The sequence below is a fragment of the Arachis hypogaea genome, chromosome 17, assembly GCF_003086295.3.
Source record: "Arachis hypogaea cultivar Tifrunner chromosome 17, arahy.Tifrunner.gnm2.J5K5, whole genome shotgun sequence".
NCBI lineage: Eukaryota > Viridiplantae > Streptophyta > Magnoliopsida > Fabales > Fabaceae > Arachis > Arachis hypogaea.
Window position 1 is genome coordinate 93448508 of NC_092052.1, and position 21126 is coordinate 93469633.

The window sequence follows — 21126 nt, forward strand, 5'->3', positions numbered from 1 at the left end:
AGTTCACTTGACCATATGCATCCATACCTTGACCCTAGCCCCATTACAACCTATGAATAAGTCCTCATGATGAATGTATGCATGCACTGAATAATTGTTGATTGTTAGATGAAAAATAAATCATAGAAAGCATGATTAGAAGAGAATTGAGTGATCGACCCTATACACTAGAGCGACTAGAGCGGATACACTTTCGGTGAGGGTTCGATGCTCAATTCCTTGTTTCAGGCTTTCATGAGCGTTCTTCTTGCAAGTCTATTTGAACTTCATTTTGATATTTGAATTGGTAGAGTTTGTGAGTCGTCATATGACCTTTGCCATACTTGCTTATATATGTTCTTGGGGAATGATTTACTTTTAACCAAGTAGGTAGAATCATTTTGCATTTAGTTGCATGCATGTAGATAGTTTATATAGTTTCTTTGCATTGAATAAATGTTCATACCCTTTTCTTGTCCTTCTTTATTCTTAGCATGAGGACATGCTTAGTTTAAGTGTGGGGAGATTTGATAAATCCCGATTTTGTGGTTTATCTTGTGCTTATTTTGGGGGATTTTATCACCTTTTCCCACATTTATTCAATGAAATAGCATGGTTTTGAAATTCTCCCTTGATTTGTGCTTAAATGTGAAAACATGCTTTTTAGGCCCTAAAATTAGTGATTTTAATTCACTTTAATTCCATTCAATGCCTTGATATGTTTGTTGAGTAATTTCATTTTCATAAGGCAAGTATTGGATGAAAGAAGTGAGAATAAAAGCATGCAAAGTGGGAGAACTCATGAAGAAATGAAGGAACCGTAAAGCTGTCAAGCCTGACCTCTTCGCACTCAAACGACCATAACTTGAGCTACAGAGGTCCAAATGAGGCGGTTTCAGTTGCGTTGGAAAGCTAACATCTGGGGCTTCGAAATGATATAAAATTTGCTGTATGTTGCTTCGCGTTCAGGGGCGCGAACGCGCACTTTATACGCACGTGCCGATGCTGTCCGTGGCCCACTTTAGTGAAATCGCCCCCAGCGATTTTGCAGCTCCTTTTGGGCCCAATCCAACCCATTTCTGATGCTATTGAACTCAAGGATTGAAGGAGGAATGAACCAAGTAGTCATAGTTTAGTTTTCATCATGTTTTAGGGTAGAATTCTAGAGAGAGAAGCTCTCTCTTCTCTCTAGAATTTAGAGTAGTTTAGGTTTAATTTCTTAATTCCAACTTTTAATTATTGTTTTAATTTAGTTTCTCCTTTTAATTTCTTGTTGCTACTACTCTATTTTTCTTAGTTCCTCTTGATCATTTCCTTTATTTTGTTGCTCTCATGTTCATGAACCTTGTTGGATCTCAATTTTCTTTAATGCAATTTTTATGTTTCCATGTTCTTTTATGTTGATCTTGATTGCTATTGTTGATTTCTTGTTTCCTTGCAAATTGTAGTTGGTAGATTTTATTATTCTTGCACATTTACTTTGCTTTCTTTTTATGCCTTCCAAGTGTTTGATAGAATGCTTGGAAGGATGTTAGAGTAGATTTTGAGCATTCTTGGCTTGGAAAGAGTAATTAGGCAATCTTGAGTCATGAAAACCCAACTTATGTTAGTGACCTAGAGTTGTTAGCTAATATTGTTTCCATTGACGCTAATCTTTTGCTAATTTAATTAGTGAGTTGATTAGGACTTATGGATTGAGATTAGCTAGTCTCGTTAGACTTTCTCCCTATTTGTTAGAGATGACGTAATGAGATAAATTCTTGTTTATAATTGTGGTATGATTGATTAATCTTGTTTGACTTTCTCCCTATTTGTTGGAGTTGACTAAATAAGATGAATTAATCATTGCATGACTAGGATAGAAAGCCTATGATCTCAACACTTGCCATGAATGTCTCTCTTTATTACTTGCTTTCTTTAATTGCTTTCTTTACTTTTCTTGCCATTTATTTTCTTGTCCTCTTATCAACCAAACCCCCCCTGATCTTCATAGCCAATAATTGAGCACTTCATTGCAACTCTTTGTGAGACGACCCGGAGTCTAAATACTCCGGTTAATTTTCATTTGGGGTTTGTTAATTGTGACAACTCAATTTTTTTGCATGAAAGGATTCTTGATTGGTTTGGAAACTATACTTCACAACGAGACTCCATTTGAGAAAATTCTAAGCCGTCAAGAGTTCGATCATCAAAAATGGCGCCGTTGCCGGGGAATTGCAATGGTGTTACATTATTGGCTATTGTGGATATGTGAATATGTTTGCCTTTTGTTTGTTTGTTAGTTTTTGTTAGATTTAGGACTTTGTTGCTTATTTTTGTTAGTTTTTATTTTTGTTTGCTACTATGAATTCTCATCACTTTGGCTATGAGTTTGGCTCAAATTATGTTGTAGGAAATGGGGACTATAATGACAATATGCATCAAGGATGGAACAATCAAAGATGGGAGGAGCCTCAAAGGATTGATCAACCTTATTGGCAATAAAAACCTCCGGATTCTTATGGGTATAACTCTCATCCTAATGCATATCAATCTAATGGATGTGGTCACCCTTATTGTGATTGTCAACAACCACCACCACATGCCTATGAACCATCCCCTCAACCTAATTTTGAACCACCTTACTCACAAGCCCCTTTTCACCAAACACCTCCATATGACCCTAATCCTTATCCATCATACCAACCACCTTATGAACCATATGAACCATACATGGAACCACCACCATTCCAACACAATTACTCTCAAGAACCACTTCAATATACACCACCTCCATACCCTTACCAAGATGAACCAACTTCCGATTATGAACCTTTTCTCCCAAACAATGAACCTTCTCTCCCACCATCATCTCCCGATGAAGTCCCCACGCATGAATTGAGAGATCTTGAATCTCATATCCTAAGGCAACAAGAGGAGGATGAAAAGAATTTTAAAGATCTAGGAGTCAAGATGGCTATCCTAGTGGAAGCCGTTAGCAATATGGCCTCCTCCCAACTAAGCAATCAAGGAACTCCCATTGACGAATGTGGAGAAGCAACCAAGGAGCATAGTGAGGGAGTGAGTTTAGATGTTCAAGGTGAAGAAGAGGAGTTGAAGCAAGAATTGTCACAAGGGGAAGAAGTTGAGACAAATGAGCCGGAAGAAGTGGTTGAAGTCTTTGAAGAGGTTGACCAAGAGATGGATTCAATCATTGAAGAATTCTTATGCACAATTGAATCCTCTCCAATTGGGTTTGACATAGAGGGTAAGGAAGAAGATGCACAACCTCTCATGCCCTTGGTGAGTAATGAAGAAGAAATTGAATTGGAAGCAAGCCACCAAGAGGAAGAGGTTGAAATTGAAGAAGCTTGTGAAGAGGTGGAGGTAGTCAAAGAAGAGCACAAGGGAGTGGAACTTGCAAGATCACTAGGACCACCCCTTCCTAAGCCACCATCTAACATAACATTCAAATGGGTAAAATTCTTATCTCTAATCTTTACTTTCCCACTTGAATATGGTTTGAATGAAAATGATGGTCAACTTAGAGCTCTTTGTGGAGTTAAGAGTAAGAGAGAGTTGTATAGTGGTTGGAAACATCATTCCAAGTTCATGATGTTGAATGGCAATGGTTGGTGTAAAACCAAATGGAATGGGTCTAGGAGGTTGTTTGGAAGCTTCTTTGAGAATTCCAAGGCTAAACCACCCAATTGGAGCTATGATGATCAACTTGAAGATGGGTGCAAAAATAAGATTTGGGATCCGGGAATAGATGAAGATCAATTTTGGAAGCCCTTAGCTTGTGTGGAACTTCATCAAAGCTTGGTGCCATTGATTTTGAATTTTGGAGCTTACTTGAAGTCCAAGCATTAGTGGAGGTTCCAAGATGAATTCAAGCACAAGCCACCATAACAAGGAGCTTCCCAAATGTCCAACTTAAGGACTTAAACTAAAAGTGCTAGGTGGGAGACACCCCACCATGGTAAACTCTTTCCACTCTCTTTTAGATTTGTTTAATAAGTGATTTGAGTTACCATTATAGGTAGTTTTTCTTCTTTTCTATACTCTTATGCATTTTGCTTTTATTGATAGGTTGTTTGTTGCATTCATGCTTTGATTAGAATAGTTGTTGTTGAATTGAATTTTGCTTATAGTATAAGTTTTGTTTTTAGTATGTTTAAAAATTTTTCAAAAACCAAAAAGATTTGTTGTTAAATTTGATTTTTGATTGTTTTAGAATGCTTATAGATTAGGAGAATGCCCTGTTTTTCAAAAAAAAAAGAAAAAAAAATTGGGCATCGGCGCCCAAGCGCGCAGTGCGCACGCGCACCGGTGTGGTTTCACAACTCCTAGTATTAAAACCCGAGAGTTGTGCCCACTTTATGCCTACTTTGTGCCAGGCGATCCGCGCGTAAGCACGCATGGCGCGGGCGCGCCGATTATCCCTGTCGCATCCGCGCGTAAGCACGCATGGCGCGTGCGCGCGGATTATACCTGCTGCATCCGTGCATAAGCACGCATGGCGCATATGCACAGATTTGCCCCCTGTTTTTCTCCTTTATCCTTTCTCCTTCTTTCCTCTTTTCTTCTTCTTTATTTCTATTTTTTTTCCTTTTTCTTCTTCCTCTCTTGAAAAAAATTTTTTTTTTCTCTTTTAAAAAAGAAAAATAATTTTTTTTTCTTCCATCCTCTTTTATTGCATTTGCATATTATCACCCATTGCATTTTAATTTTGTTTTTATAGCTTGATCCTATTTTCTTTTCTAAGTTTCTTATTTAAATAATGGTGTTAGATTCTTATACTCATTTGTTGAGACTTTCTTGGTCATTATTGGTGTTCTGTGACTTGTTGCATTAATTGTAATATTCGCTCTACACACAAGATTAATGCTTTAGTTCTTCCTAACTCATGATCCCTAGTTTTAATACCTCATCATCATTGAGTTAGGATGGGACCAAATGCTCTCATGCTTATCACTAATCTTGTTTGTGTTAATTGTTGTTTGAACTTGATGCTTGACATGCTCTTCATGTTATTCACTTATGCTTTGACTTTCCTCTTGCATAAAGTAATAGTTAATATGCCTTTTCTTGAATTGCTTTCTCACTCACATGTTGTAGCTACCATGTATTTGAGAATCATACTTTTATTTGGCATTAGCCCCTGCCTATGTTCTATTTGCTTTGATATCTTTGTTATAGTCGTAATTTTCTTTCTTTTTCTTTCCTTTTAGGTTGGCCACCAAAAAGGAAAGGAATGAGAAAGATTCTAAATAGGGCAACAAACAAGCTCATTCGCACAATCTTTTGAAGGAGCTCATCAATTGTAGTAACCCATCCACCTTGCTCTTCTTTGCATGCACCGAGGACGGTGCAAATTTCTAAGTGTGGGGAGGTCGTCCGACCAACCTCCATGGGTAACAATTTCTTTCTTTCAACACCAATTCTTGATTTCCTTTGCTAGTTAGTTGTTGCATTGCATGATAGTTAGAATTTGTACATATTTTACCATTTCTTTTTATGTTAGGACTACTTGGTTAGGGTGATGATTTCTTTTCCAAGAAACTATTTTTAGGGCACCCTACCAATTCAAAAAAAAATTTCTCTTGATGAACTTGCTTGAAGAATTTATTTTGGAACATGATTTTTGAGCTAAGAACACAAGCATGTGAGTTTTGAGCCTAATTGTGTGGTTACATCATATAACCACTTATTTTCATTCTTGTGTGCATTGTTCTCTTTCTATGATTGTAATCTTTGATTTGTTTGATTCTTTATGTCCATTATTCCATGTATACATACATTTATATGATTGAGGCCATCATTTTATTTAGCTCACTTACCCAAATAGCCTACCTTTCATCAAGCATTTTTAGCCAAATTTGAGCCTATTTAATCCCTTTTGTTCTTAATTTTAGCACATCACTACCCATAAGTGAAAAACAATAAATGTCCTTAATTTGGATCTTTGATTAGCTTAGGTTAGTGAGGGTGTGTATTATTTGAGTATGGAAAACTTGGGACATTGGTTGAAAGGAAAGTGTGTGTTTGTATTTTTGTTAAGGATTTTTGGGAATTGGGTACATGCTTATGTATTAAATATGTAAAACCATATGCATTGATACGTTTGTATGTACTAAAAAAATGATAAAAAAAAAAGAAAAAAAAGAAAAGAGAAAAAGAAAAAAAAGGGGACAAAAATGCCCCAAGATAAAGTTCAATAAAAATCAATGCATATGGGATGTTAATTAAAGAGAATGCATGAGTATGTGAAAAAAAAAGTGTGAATCATGGGTAGCTAGGTTTTGTATTAGAATTGTATAGGTTGTTATATGTGTTAGGTGAGAGCTTAGGTTAATCAAAGATGCAAATTTCAAGTTCACTTGACCATATGCATCCATACCTTGACCCTAGCCCCATTACAACCTATGAATAAGTCCTCATGATGAATGCATGCATGCACTGAATAATTGTTGATTGTTAGATGAAAAATAAATCATAGAAAGCATGATTAGAAGAGAATTGAGTGATCGACCCTATACACTAGAGCGACTAGAGCGGATACACTTTCGGTGAGGGTTCGATGCTCAATTCCTTGTTTCAGGCTTTCATGAGCGTTCTTCTTGCAAGTCTATTTGAACTTCATTTTGATATTTGAATTGGTAGAGTTTGTGAGTCGTCATATGACCTTTGCCATACTTGCTTATATATGTTCTTGGGGAATGATTTACTTTTAACCAAGTAGGTAGAATCATTTTGCATTTAGTTGCATGCATGTAGATAGTTTATATAGTTTCTTTGCATTGAATAAATGTTCATACCCTTTTCTTGTCCTTCTTTATTCTTAGCATGAGGACATGCTTAGTTTAAGTGTGGGGAGATTTGATAAATCCCGATTTTGTGGTTTATCTTGTGCTTATTTTGGGGGATTTTATCACCTTTTCCCACATTTATTCAATGAAATAGCATGGTTTTGAAATTCTCCCTTGATTTGTGCTTAAATGTGAAAACATGCTTTTTAGGCCCTAAAATTAGTGATTTTAATTCACTTTAATTCCATTCAATGCCTTGATATGTTTGTTGAGTAATTTCATTTTCATAAGGCAAGTATTGGATGAAAGAAGTGAGAATAAAAGCATGCAAAGTGGGAGAACTCATGAAGAAATGAAGGAACCGTAAAGCTGTCAAGCCTGACCTCTTCGCACTCAAACGACCATAACTTGAGCTACAGAGGTCCAAATGAGGCGGTTTCAGTTGCGTTGGAAAGCTAACATCTGGGGCTTCGAAATGATATAAAATTTGCTGTATGTTGCTTCGCGTTCAGGGGCGCCAGCACGCACTTTATACGCACGTGCCGATGCTGTCCGTGGCCCACTTTAGTGAAATCGCCCCCAGCGATTTTGCAGCTCCTTTTGGGCCCAATCCAACCCATTTCTGATGCTATTGAACCCAAGGATTGAAGGAGGAATGAACCAAGTAGTCATAGTTTAGTTTTCATCATGTTTTAGGGTAGAATTCTAGAGAGAGAAGCTCTCTCTTCTCTCTAGAATTTAGAGTAGTTTAGGTTTAATTTCTTAATTCCAACTTTTAATTATTGTTTTAATTTAGTTTCTCCTTTTAATTTCTTGTTGCTACTACTCTATTTTTCTTAGTTCCTCTTGATCATTTCCTTTATTTTGTTGCTCTCATGTTCATGAACCTTGTTGGATCTCAATTTTCTTTAATGCAATTTTTATGTTTCCATGTTCTTTTATGTTGATCTTGATTGCTATTGTTGATTTCTTGTTTCCTTGCAAATTGTAGTTGGTAGATTTTATTATTCTTGCACATTTACTTTGCTTTCTTTTTATGCCTTCCAAGTGTTTGATAGAATGCTTGGAAGGATGTTAGAGTAGATTTTGAGCATTCTTGGCTTGGAAAGAGTAATTAGGCAATCTTGAGTCATGAAAACCCAACTTATGTTAGTGACCTAGAGTTGTTAGCTAATATTGTTTCCATTGACGCTAATCTTTTGCTAATTTAATTAGTGAGTTGATTAGGACTTATGGATTGAGATTAGCTAGTCTCGTTAGACTTTCTCCCTATTTGTTAGAGATGACGTAATGAGATAAATTCTTGTTTATAATTGTGGTATGATTGATTAATCTTGTTTGACTTTCTCCCTATTTGTTGGAGTTGACTAAATAAGATGAATTAATCATTGCATGACTAGGATAGAAAGCCTATGATCTCAACACTTGCCATGAATGTCTCTCTTTATTACTTGCTTTCTTTAATTGCTTTCTTTACTTTTCTTGCCATTTATTTTCTTGTCCTCTTATCAACCAAACCCCCCTGATCTTCATAGCCAATAATTGAGCACTTCATTGCAACTCTTTGTGAGACGACCCGGAGTCTAAATACTCCGGTTAATTTTCATTTGGGGTTTGTTAATTGTGACAACTCAATTTTTTTGCATGAAAGGATTCTTGATTGGTTTGGAAACTATACTTCACAACGAGACTCCATTTGAGGAAATTCTAAGCCGTCAAGAGTTTGATCATCACCCATTAATTCTCCTACAAAACAAAAGGGATGTGATTAATGAAATTGTGGATAGTGGCGGCAAAATTTTAAAAAAATGGGATAACTACTTTTTAAAATTTTTGTTTTGCTAACTAACTAAGTGCTATTCATGAATGCAAATCAATTGACTATTTACTTGTCCATGTATGCAACATTGGTGACACCAAACTTAGTTTGTGGCCATGTGGTGTACAAAGTTTTGTTCAAGGCTTTAAGAGTGACATGATATGAATTGCATTTATGCTCTCTTAGTATGCCTTGAACACGAAACTTGTTCTTCACTATGTGCTGCATAAAAAGATTCACTTAAGTATGTGTCAAAGTTGATTTGGAATTCATGAACCTTGCATTATTAACTGCTTTAAAAGCATATAAAACATGGGTTGCCTCCCATGAAGCGCTTCTTTAGCGTCACTAGCTTGACGTTATGACTTTGTCATGGTGGTTGGTAATGCTTCAAATCTTCCCCCTTCGCAGTAAACCTATCTCCATTGGCTTCATCAAGAATCTCCACATGTTCTAAGGAGAGAATTCTGTTGATGGTGAAAACTTTAGGTAGCTGAGATGGGATGGTGGGGATATGAGGTGGGATAACTGGAAAATAAGCTGAGATCACTTTATCCCCTGGAGAGAAATCCTCTATGGGGATCTTCTTGTTCCTCCATCTCCTTGGTGCCTTCTTCTTTGTATCTTTCGATGTTGCCATGCTCTTTGTGCCCAATGGAATTTTGTTGCTGGTCTCATATGACTCTGGTGGTTTAGGTTCCTCCTGGTTTTCCTTTAGCTATGACAACTGCTGACTGTCTTGCTCATCAACCAAAGGAATTCCCAGGTGTACAGCGTGTGTTTTAATGCATGTTTCTTCCACCAGTGCTTTGTCGTGCTCTCCCCTTGGGTCCTTGTTTTCTTGATCTCTTCTTGTGAGGGTTTGAAGACATTGAAAACGAATTGTTCATCATTTATCCTCAGTATTAGCTCTCCTCGCTCCACATCTATAAGCGCTCTGGCTGTAGCTAGGAATGGTCTTCCCAATATGATTGGGTGAAGGTGACTCTCTTCCATTTCCAATATGACAAAGTCTGTGGGAAGGAAGTAGTTTCCAACCTTCACCAACCCGTTTTCAGCCATTCCTACTGCTTATTTTTGAGTTTTGTCAGCCAGCCTGATGACTACGTCTGTGGGCATTAGCTCATTGATCTGCGGCTTCTTCATGAGAGATAGAGGCATTAAATTAATGCTTGCTCCGAGATCACAGAGTCACTTATAAATCAGTGTGTCTCCTATGGCACAGGAAATGTGAAAACTCCCTGGGTCCTTCCTTTTTGTAGGCAACTCTGGTTGAATGAGAGCACTGCACTCCTTATTCATCACTATTGTTTGCCCTCCCTTGAGTGAGCTTTTCCTGGTAAGCAGCTCCTTCATATACTTAATGTATGAGGGCATTTGTTGGAGAGCCTTGATGAATGGTATGTTTACATGGAGAGATGCAAACATATCAAGGAACATTGAGTATATTCTCTTTTCTACACCACCCTTGAGTCTTTGGGGAAAATGTGCATAGAGTTTCAGCATCTCCTTCTGTGTAATTTTGGTTTCTTGGTGACCCCCTTCCTGCTTCTCTGCTGAAGTATCTCCATAGTGTTCGAAGGGTTTGTTCAGCTCTTCCTCAGTCCCCCTATCACTTATAGTGACCATCTTGCATTCTTCCCATCTTACTTTCTTTGCTTCACCTCTCGGGTTTTTCTCTGTGTCACTTGGGAAGCTGTCAGTAGGTTTGGGAATCTTCTCAGAGAGGTATCCCACTTGAAATTCCAGCCTTGTAATGGTGTCTCCCTGGTTTTTGATATTGGCTCGCACCTCCTCCTTGAACACCTTGTTATCTTGGAGTTCCTTACATATGCCTTCAAGTAGAGTCTCAATCCTTGAGAGTCTATCTTCGGATGATGGTGAGTTGGGGTTGGAGGGATGATAAGGGCTATTTTGGTTTTGATATGGATGTTGAGAGGTGTTATTGGGTGGGTATTGATATGATCTCTGTGTGGACTATTGGTGAACTGCATTGTTGTTGGGGTTGTGACGTCTCTGATCTTTGCCTTGATCTTGTTGATTTTCCCACCCAAAGTTTGGGTGGTTCCTCCAACCAGGATTATAAGTTTTAGAGTACGGATCATGGTTTTACCTAGGTGAGTTTCCAATGTAGTTGGCTTGTTCCTGATCACCTTCTGCCTCTGCATTCAATCCTTCTTGAGCTGCTGATGAGGTGGTGATTGCTGCTACTTGGTTTCTCTCCATCTTCTTGGTAAGGTCAGCCAACTGCTTAGTAATCATCTTGTTCTGGGCCAGCAATGTATCCACATTGTTTAGCTCCATCACTCCTCTAGTGTTACCTCTTTCAGAGGCATAGAAGTAGTCATTCTCTGCTACAGCCTCAATAACATCTATGGCTTCTTCAATGGTCTTCTTCTTGTTCAGAGATCCCCCAGATGAGTGGTCTACTGCCTTCTTTGATTCGTAAGAAAGACCCTCATAGAAAATGTGTAACTGCACCCATTCATTGAACATATCTGGCGGGCACCTTCTTGTCAAGTCCTTAAACCTCTCTCATGCTTCATATAGAGTCTCACCATCTTGTTGCCTCAGGGTTTGTACCTCAGCTCTCAACCTGTTGATTCTTTGAGGAGGATAGAATCTTGCCAAGAATTTGTTCACAACATCTTCCCAGGTTGTTAAACTCTCCTTTGGGAAGGATTCCAGCCATTTAGATGCTTTGTCCTTGAGTGAGAAGGGAAACAGAAGCAGTCTATAGGTGTCAGGATGAACACCATTAGACTTCATAGTATCACATATCTTTAGGAATGTGGTTAGATGTTGATTGGGGTCTTCTTGGACACTTCCTCCGAATGAACAGTTGTTCTGAACAAGGGTGATGAGCTGTGGCTTTAGTTCAAAGTTATTGGCATGTATGGTTGGCTTTTGGATGCTACTTCCACAGTTTCCTAGGTTTGGATTTATGTAAGATCCCAGAACTCTTCTCTCTTGCTCAGCATGATGCACTGGACCTTCTCTGCCATGGTTGTGAGCTTCTTCTTTATGATGATTCTCCATATTCTCATCCATGTCTGGTTCAAAGTACTCTTCCTCTTCCTCAGCACCAACAGCTCTCTTTCCTCTTGCTTCCCTCCTTAATCTACGGAAGGTCCTCTCAGGTTTAGAATCAAAAGAAGTTGAAGCCGCACTTCTTCTACCTGTCATACAACCAATAAGGCCAAAGCAAAAGGGAGATAGAGAGTATTCTTGTTAAAAATGCGGTTAGTGTGAGTGATGCAATATATCAAACAGTTAGTGGGTTAGTGAACTGAATTGTAACAAATAAGAGAACACCACAAACGGGTAGGGGTAAAGGGAAGAAAATAACTGAAACTGAAAGTAAATCAATCAAATAGAAATTAAATCAACAAAAGAAAGAAAAAGTGCTCAATCTAGTTATCCACCAATTTAATCATTGTTGATACAAAATCAATCCCCGGCAACGGCGCCATAAACTTGATGCACGGAAACTTATCTCTCAACAATTTTCCCTCGGCAAGTCTACCGAATTGTCGTCAAGTAAAAACTCACAATAGAGTGAGGTCGAATCCCACAGGGATTGATTGGTCACGGAACTTTAATTAGAGGAATGTTCTAGTTGAGCTAAGCAGCATTTGATTTGAGAATTTCAGGAAATTAAATGGCGGAAAAGTAAATGGCAGAAAATATAATTGCTGGAAATAAAGAACTGAATATAAATGACGGAAAGTAAATTGCAGAATCTTAAATGGGGAATGGGGAAGATGAACATAAAAGTAAATGGCAGAAAGTAAAGAGAATGGGTAAAATCAGAAATGGGGAGTTCATTGGGCTCAGGAGATGTTGTATTCTCCGGATCAAGTTCATTTTCATCTCTTCCTCAATCAATGCATTCATTGATCTCCTTGGCAATCTTAAGTGATTGAATTCCAATTCCTTGGTAATTCAATCTCTCAAATCTTGATCAATAGCCAATTCCTTGGTCTAATTGCTCATGAGAAGAGATGAAGTATGGTCACTGATTATACCACATGTATTTCCAAATCAAAGTATTGGGAGAATTATATGTCACCATATCCGTCCAAACCCCAATTTGGTCCAACATGAGAAAGCATTTCTAGCATGATCTCTTCATTCTTCTTCCAAGATTCCGAAGAGATCCAAGTATGAATAGCTTCTTTTCTAAGACAACTACCCAATTGGATGAAGATTGAAAGCTTTCTAGTAAAATCAAGAGAAAAGAAAGATGAAAAATAATGAAAACTATTAGTTAGGACGTTAGTGGTGTTAACGTTATGTGAAAATGTGGGTTCGAGAACGTTAGTGACGATCACCTTTTTCACTAACGTTCCTAACCCAATATGGTCCACGTTAACTTCAACGTTAGTGGCACTAACGTGACCACTAACGTTGCCTCTTGGTCCTTCGCAAACATTATTGGCATTCACCTTTTCCAATAATGTTTGCTTGTTGCCCTTCCTCCTACGTTAGAGTCCACGTTAGTGTAGCTAATGTGACCCTTAACGTGGGCATGCCTCAGCTTCGAGAGCGTTAGTGACACTTACCTTTGTCACTAACGCTCCAAACGCCCCTTCTCACGTTAGTGCCTCACGTTAATTGTATTAACGTGGCCACTAACGTGGTGGTGATTGCCATCTCCAACATTAGTGACAAAGGTGAGTGTCAATAACGTTGGCTCATAATTTCTTTCCTCCACGTTAGCTTCCACGTTAATGTAATTAACATGGCAACTAACGTGGCTAATAGTGGCTTGGTCCAACGTTAGTGACAAAGGTGAGTGTCACTAACGTTGGCACTTCTTTGTTCCTTCCACGTTAGAGTTCACGTTAATGTAATTAACATGACTCTTAACATGGCTAAGTGTCCCCCTTTTTCCAACGTTAGTGGTATTCACTTTTACCACTAATGTTGGAGCTTTACTTCTCCTCCACGTTAGCTTCCACGTTAACTTAGTTAACGTGGCAACTAACGTGGACTATGATGGCTCACGAAGGCATTATTGGTGATCACTTTTCTCATTATCATTGCAAGCTAGCTCCCATTCCACGTTAATGGTCACGTTAGTTAGACTAACATGGCTATTAACGTGGCATCTTCCTTGCTTCCTTTGTCCTGAAATCAAGCAAGTAAAGTGCATCAAAGCTAGGTTCTAACTCATGAGATCATGCATCATCCATTTTATCATTTAATTCATGCATAATTCTCATAAAATCATATAAAATTCACAATGTTTGCTTGAATCAAGATGTAAGTGATTATCTACCCAAAACTTGCTTATTAACCAAGAAAATACATGAAACTACCCTAAAACAGTAAAGAAAAGGTCAGTGAAACTGACCAAAATGCCTGGCATCACCGCTAGTCCCAAATCATATGTTGTGTAGTTCAATCTATGAGGTCTCAGTTGCCATGAGGTATAAACCACACCTTCTGATATTGCATCAACACGTAACTTGAACTCTTTAAGAGTGTATCGCAGCAAACTTTAAATGGTTCATAGGCTCAAGTTACATGAGTACTGGTTTTATAGTTAATTCCTCTAAATTTTCTAACCGCTAGATGTCCACTCCAACGGTGCATCCTTGCAAATCAATTTGCGGAAATTAAAACTTCACAACTCTTTGGGATGTCGCATACGCACAAGTTTTGTCTTTCCTGTTCACAAATCATGTTCTAAGGAACCAACGCCTTTAGGGTTATGTCAAAGGAAATGCATGTGATGCGGAATAAGCTCGAGTTGATTTTGAAAGGATACCAAGCTTAAAAGAAGAACGAACAACACGAACAGTAGCTGCGAGAAAATGGGAGGATACCTTGCATTGCACTTGAGCAAAGTTATAGAAATACAAGATTGCATAAGGAAATAATGCAACACATCAGAAAGTCACAGAGAACTTAAAGATCGCTTTATTATATCTCAACTAGCTCAAAAGCTCTCTTCGGAATGTATAAAATTCATACATAGAGGCATGCGATAAAGAATAAGACCGGGAAGGAAATCCAAGTATTTTCTAAGAAGGAATTCGAGATGATACTTCCTTAAGCAATTCTCCGCAACATTACTCTCATTCACCAACTTGAAAAGATTGGGATCTCGATAGTCCCCATAGCACTTATAATATAAATCCATAATCCACCTTGATCGATCTTGAAAAACTGACATAGATCCTTTAACTTTCATTCCTTTCAAGCTTTCATTTTAATCCTTTAATCTTTTCAATATGTCCGATTCCATAAACTCTCTATTCTTTCACAACATTCCGGTGAATTCCTGAGAATGACTATTCTTGTGAGTGTAAATTCTCAAACATAAGTGCTCACAATCTCATTACATGTATCAACAACAGTTCACATAATTTAGTCTTGATTCATGTCCAATCGCCAACTTTGGTTTCCAACTAACTCACTCAAGGTTTCAAACTCACTCATCGTCAAGCGCCAGCCAATTTAATCAATTTTATTATTTCAAAAACCTTAATAATCTAACACGTGCTGAACTACATTATCTTGTATGTATTAGCTACTGAAAGCTTAAACCTCCTCTTAAGAATATTTCTTTTCAAAACACAAACATTCTAACTTACGGCGTCTCAGACATACTAGATTCACCTCTTCATGTACCAGTCGTTCCCTGAAGAACTAAAGCCTCGGTTTTAATCTCTAGGGATCAAGTGCAACATTGAGATAAGTGTAAGTATGTTCAAAGAGATACAAATCTCAAGAAGGAAAGAATAAGCTACAAGGAGAAGAGTCGCATAAATTCGAAAGCATGCGTAATATCACAATTAAGCAACAACGTGCAGGCATGAGAAAATATTTCCAAAAAGGTCATTTCGTATCTTAATAAGAAATTTGAATCCATGAACTCCAAAAGAGGCAAGAAAGGATAGTGGTAAATTAGATCAAAATAAGCTTAAACCTAATCAAAAGAGCACAAAGTTCACAAGAATATAAAGGAACGGTTCGAATCACAAGTAGCAAGGATGGTCAAACACCATAAAGTGTGCTTGAAGAAAAATTAAATTACAATTAAGAATCTAGAATCCAAAGAACTATGGTAGGAATAGTAGCCAGAGAAAAAGTGGAAGGTTTTGAAATAAAATTTAGCTGAGTCAAGAAGTACATAGTTCATAGGAAAATGACTCAAGTCGATCACATTGTTCACAAAATTTAGGAAAAAGATTAAAAACACCGTCATATAACATATTCACAGGGACGAAAAAACTTAAGGAGGAATGAATTTACTTTTTCGAAACGAAAATATGAAACCATATTTTTCAAAAGCAATACATAGAGGTATAAATAATGCACCACGTCAAAATAGATCCAAGTCAAAATAAATCATGCGAAATTTGTAAAACGAGAATTAATTGGGCTATGAATAGAAACTTTTGGTCTAAAGAATCTTAAAACATACTTAGGGGCATAATCGCATAAGAATCATGCATAAAATCACAATAAGGTTGGTAGAAGATCAAGACGTGTCTAAGGAAGAAAGTCTAAAGTAAACTTTCTCCATCCGTCATATAAAGAATATGTGAGGCATTGAAACGATCGGATTCCTACCGGTAAAGAAATTCAATAAATATAATCATATTGTAACTATAGTTTCTAAACCAACAGAGAATCCTTTCGTACAAAAGTTTGGTTGTCACAAGTAACAAAACCCAGTAAAATTTATAACCGAAGTATTTAAACCTCGGGTCGTCTTCTCAAGGAATTGCAGGGAAGTATAATTTATTATTGGTTTTGGAAAAAGGTATGTTTTTGGGTTTTTGAAATAGAGAACAAGTAAATTAAATGACAAGAAAAATAAATTAATAATTAGAAAATCTCTTGACAAAGTATGAGAACTGGAAATCCTATCCTAGTTATCCTTATCAGGTGTGATGAGAATTAGATTTTGCTCCCACTTAGTTAACCCTTACTAAATAAAGGAAAGTCAAGTGGACTAATTAACTTAATTCCTCAAGTCCTAGTCAACTCCTATGGAAAGACTAGCTTTAGAGGGATCCAAATCAATCAGCAATCCCAATTTCCAATCAACTGCTGAGTTTGATAACTCAAGTGTCACCAATTACTCAACCAAAGCCAAAAGGGAAGAAAATCTACATGAATGAAAATAATTTGGATTAATTAGAAGCATCAATGACATAAATTAAAGAAAGCAATCATAAGTCTGAAATACCTCAAATTATATTAAATAAAGAAATCAACTCTAACATGAAATTCATAAGCCAAATTGAAAAGATAAATAACAATTAAAGTAATAGAATAAATAAAAGTAGAAAATAAATTAAAGGAACATTGAATTTGGAATGAAGAGAAGTAGTCTAATCATAATAGAAATCCTAAATCCTAATCCTAATCCGAAATACTAAGAGAGAGGAGAGAGCCTCTCTCTCTAAAAGCTACATCAAAACCTAAAATTATGTGAATGAATGTTGTATCTTGTATTGTAAGTTGTTGAATGAATGAATGGATTGATTCCTCCACTTTATAGCCTCTAATCTATGTTTTTTGGGCCGAAAATTGGGTCAAAAACAGCCCAAAAATCGCCCCAGTGATTTCTGGTACGTACAGGTCGCTGCAAAGTCACACGGAAGAGTAGTCCACGCGTTCGCGTTGCTTGGCTTCAGGGAAGATATGGCAAATTATATATCGTTGTGAAGCCCCAGACATTAGCTTTCCAACGCAACTGAAATCACGTCATTTGGATCTCTGTAGCTCAATATATGGTCAATTTAGTACCAAGAGGTCAGGCTGGACAGCTTTAGCAGTTCCTTCAGTTTCTTGTATTCCTTCCACTTTTGCATGCTTCCTTTCCATCTTCTAAGCTATTCCTGCCCTATAAACCCTGAAATCACTTAATACACATATCACGGCATCGAATGGTAATAAGAGATGATTAAACATAGGAAATTTAAGAGCACAAAGTATGTTTTCAATCATTGCACAAAATCAAGAAGGAAATTGTAAAACCATGCATTTTGTATGGATAAGTGTATGAAAGATTGATAAAATCCACTCAATTGAGCATAAGATAAACCATAAAATAGTGGTTTATCAACCTCCCCACACTTAAACATTAGCATGTCCTCATGCTAAGCCCAAGAGAAGCTATAAGAGTGAAGAGGAATGGTAGAATGTTTGAAATACAACCTATCTGTATGATGCAGCTATATGCAAAATGCTTTTACCTACTTAGTTAAAAGTAAATAAATCTTTTAAGAACAAATATGAACTGGATTTCACTAATTCAAATCACAAAATAAAGTACAAGTGAACTTGTAGAAGAAAATAGCTCATGAAAGCCGGGAACAAAGAATCGAGCATCGAACCCTCACTGGAAATGTATACACTCTAATCGCTCAGGTGTTTAAGGTTCGATCTCTCAATTCTCTACTAATCTTTCTTTCTAAGGCTTGCTCTTCATCTAACAATCAACAAAAATTTAATGCACAGATACACGTATCAAGAGGTCTTTTAAGGGTTGTAATGGGGTTAGGGTTAAGGTAGGATTGTATTTGGCCAAGTGGACTAAAATCTGAATCCTTAATTAACTTAAACTTTCAACCTAACTTTAGACAATCCATGTAATCATAATACCACATCTAACTATCCATTAACCATGTTTTCTACATATTCATGCATCCTAATTTCGAGTACAGTACATATGCATTGCTTTCACTATTTACTTTGGAGCATTTTGTCCCCATTTACTTATTTGCTCTTTTTCTTTTCTTTTTCCCTTTTTCTTCTTTTTTTTTGTTTATATATATGCCTATATTTTTTTTAATTTTCTCAATGCATATGATTAATTTATTGAATGCATGAACATGTTCTCAACATTCTTTCACATTTTCAGAAAATTCTAACATACTCAATTCTCAAACCAAATGTTTCCAAACCCACTTTCCCCACACTTAATTCATGAGCACTCTCACTAGTCTAAGCTAACCAAGGATTCAAATTAAGGACATTATTGTTTTCCGCTCAGAGTTAGTGATGAGCTAAAGTAAAGAACAAAGGGGTATAATAGGCTCAAAAATTGGTTTGCAAAGGATAATGAAAAGGTTAAGGCCATATGGGTATGTAAGCTAAGTGAAACAAGGCCTCAATCATATAAGTGTATGCATACATCAAACCATGGAAATATAGAATTAAGCAAGACAAAGATCACAATTTTAGAGAGAACAACACACACTAAAAATAAAATATTGGTTGATAAAATGCAACTAATCAAGCAGGCTCAAAATCTCATTGGTTTTATGTGTTCGAGTTTTAAACCATGTTCCAAAATAATATTTCTTCAAACAAGGTTCAATAAAAATTTTAATTCAAATTAGTTGAATGCTATAAAAAGTTTCTTGAAAAAGAAAATATTACTTTAACCAAGTGGTGATAAAATATGCACAAAATCAAATAAATATGCAATCAAATATGCAAATGCAATAACTAACAAGGAAAATAAACCATTGGTGTTGAGAAGAAAGTGACTAACCCATGGAGATCGGTATCGACCTCCCCACACTTAAAGATTGCATCGTCCTTGGTGCATGCTGAGATGTATAAGTGGATGGGTTGCTCCAACTGACGCTTTTCTCTCCAAGGAATATGTGTAGGAACTTGTTTGTCGCCCCATATAAAAGTTTCTCCCTTTTTCCTTCTTTGGTGGCCAGCCTGAAAAAGGAGAAAAAGAAGAACAGAAACCCAAAAACAATGATAGAAAACAAATAAAGTATGAGTGGGTAATGCCAAATAATAAGAGTCTCAATTACATGGTAGCTACAACATGCAGTGAAAAAATACTAGAAGCATACGGCATATCAATAGTGCAAGAATTGCAACAAAGGGGAAGAGAGTGTGGGTAATGCAAGATAGTATAAGCTCATGTCAATACAAAAGAAATACAGGTATCAGAAAAGATCAACATTGACTTAAACAATATTACCCAACAGTAGAAAATAAGTCATGAAGCACCAGAATAATTCAAGAAAAGATGCAATAGTTTGAATAAGAAAATTTTAATACCAATGGAAAAATAATAAATTTAGAAAAGAAAATAAAAATATGCACAAAATTAAAATGCAATGAATGAAAGTATACAGAAAAATTAAGTAAAATAGAATGAAAGTGAAGAAGGATGAGAAGTTAAAGAGATGAAGAGGAAGAAAGTAAGAAAGGAGGAAGAAAGAATAAGAAAAGATAGAAGAACGAAGAAAGAATGATAATAGAAAGATAAGTAGGATTAGAGAAGAAAAGATAGGAATTCAGGCGCTGATCTGGATAAACTGGGCGTCGCATGCGACACGGATGCGTGGGGCACGCGTTCGCGTGACTTGATTTGTGCTAGTGGCGTGAGAGCAGCCTCGCGAGAGCACGACTTTCTGTTTTGTTGTATTTTGCCAAAATTTTTGGGTGACACGTGTGCGTGGGTGACGCGATCGCGTGAATGGCATATTTTGAAAAACGACGTGGCCGCGTGGGGTACACGGTCGCGTGGTAGGGCTTGTGCTTTCAGCATCATTCCAGCCCCACTCTATCACAACTTGCTGCCATAAACCTTTTTACGACAATTTCGCAGGGTCACGCATGCGCATGGGCGACACGCACGCGTGGGAGGGTTGGTTTTGCAAACGACGCGGACGCGTCAGGGACGCGTTCGCGTGAATGCGTTGGTGCATAAGGCACGCCTCCAGCCACGCTTTCGCGTGACTCTCTGCTTCTTTCCTTCTCGTGTCCAAGGCACTTATGACGCAGACACGTCAGCGACGCTTGCGAGTCGCGTGCATTTTTTTTATATGCAGTACGCAAATGCAAGTACAAGCTATATGCAGCTATATGCAGAGATTATGAGAAGAGTCATTAACAAAAATAAAAATAGAATAAAGTAAAATAAAACTAAGACCGAAACTGAACGGTTATACCATGGTGAGTTGTCTTCCACCTAGCTCTTTTAGTTAAAGTCCTTAAGTTGGACATTTGGTGAGCTCCTTGTCATGGTGGCTTGTGCTTGAACTCATCTTGAAGCTTCCACCAATGCTTGGACTTCCAATAACCTCTATCAATACCAAGTAAATTTCTCAAGCTTTGATGGAGTTCTTCACAAGCTTTGAGCTCCAAAATTTGATTCTCATATTTTCCTGGATCCCAAATCTTGATTCTACACCCGTCTTCAAGTGGATCATGATGATTCCATCCGGGTGGTAAGCAATCCGAATTCTCACTACGGCATCCAAACAGCTTCCTAGACCTATTCAATCGAGCTCTACACCAATACTTGCATTTCAACTTTGAGTGTGCAACCGTATTGAACCTTGCAGGGCAACTCCTACCACTAACCATTTTCTTCTTACTCTTAATGCCACAAAGAGCTCTAAGTTGACCATCTGTCTCAAGTAAACCATATTCAAGTGGGATGAGAAAGCTAATGGATATGAACTTTACCCACTTGAATGTTGTGAAGGATGATGGTGACTTAGGCGGAGAGGTCTCCAACAACTTTGGCAAGGT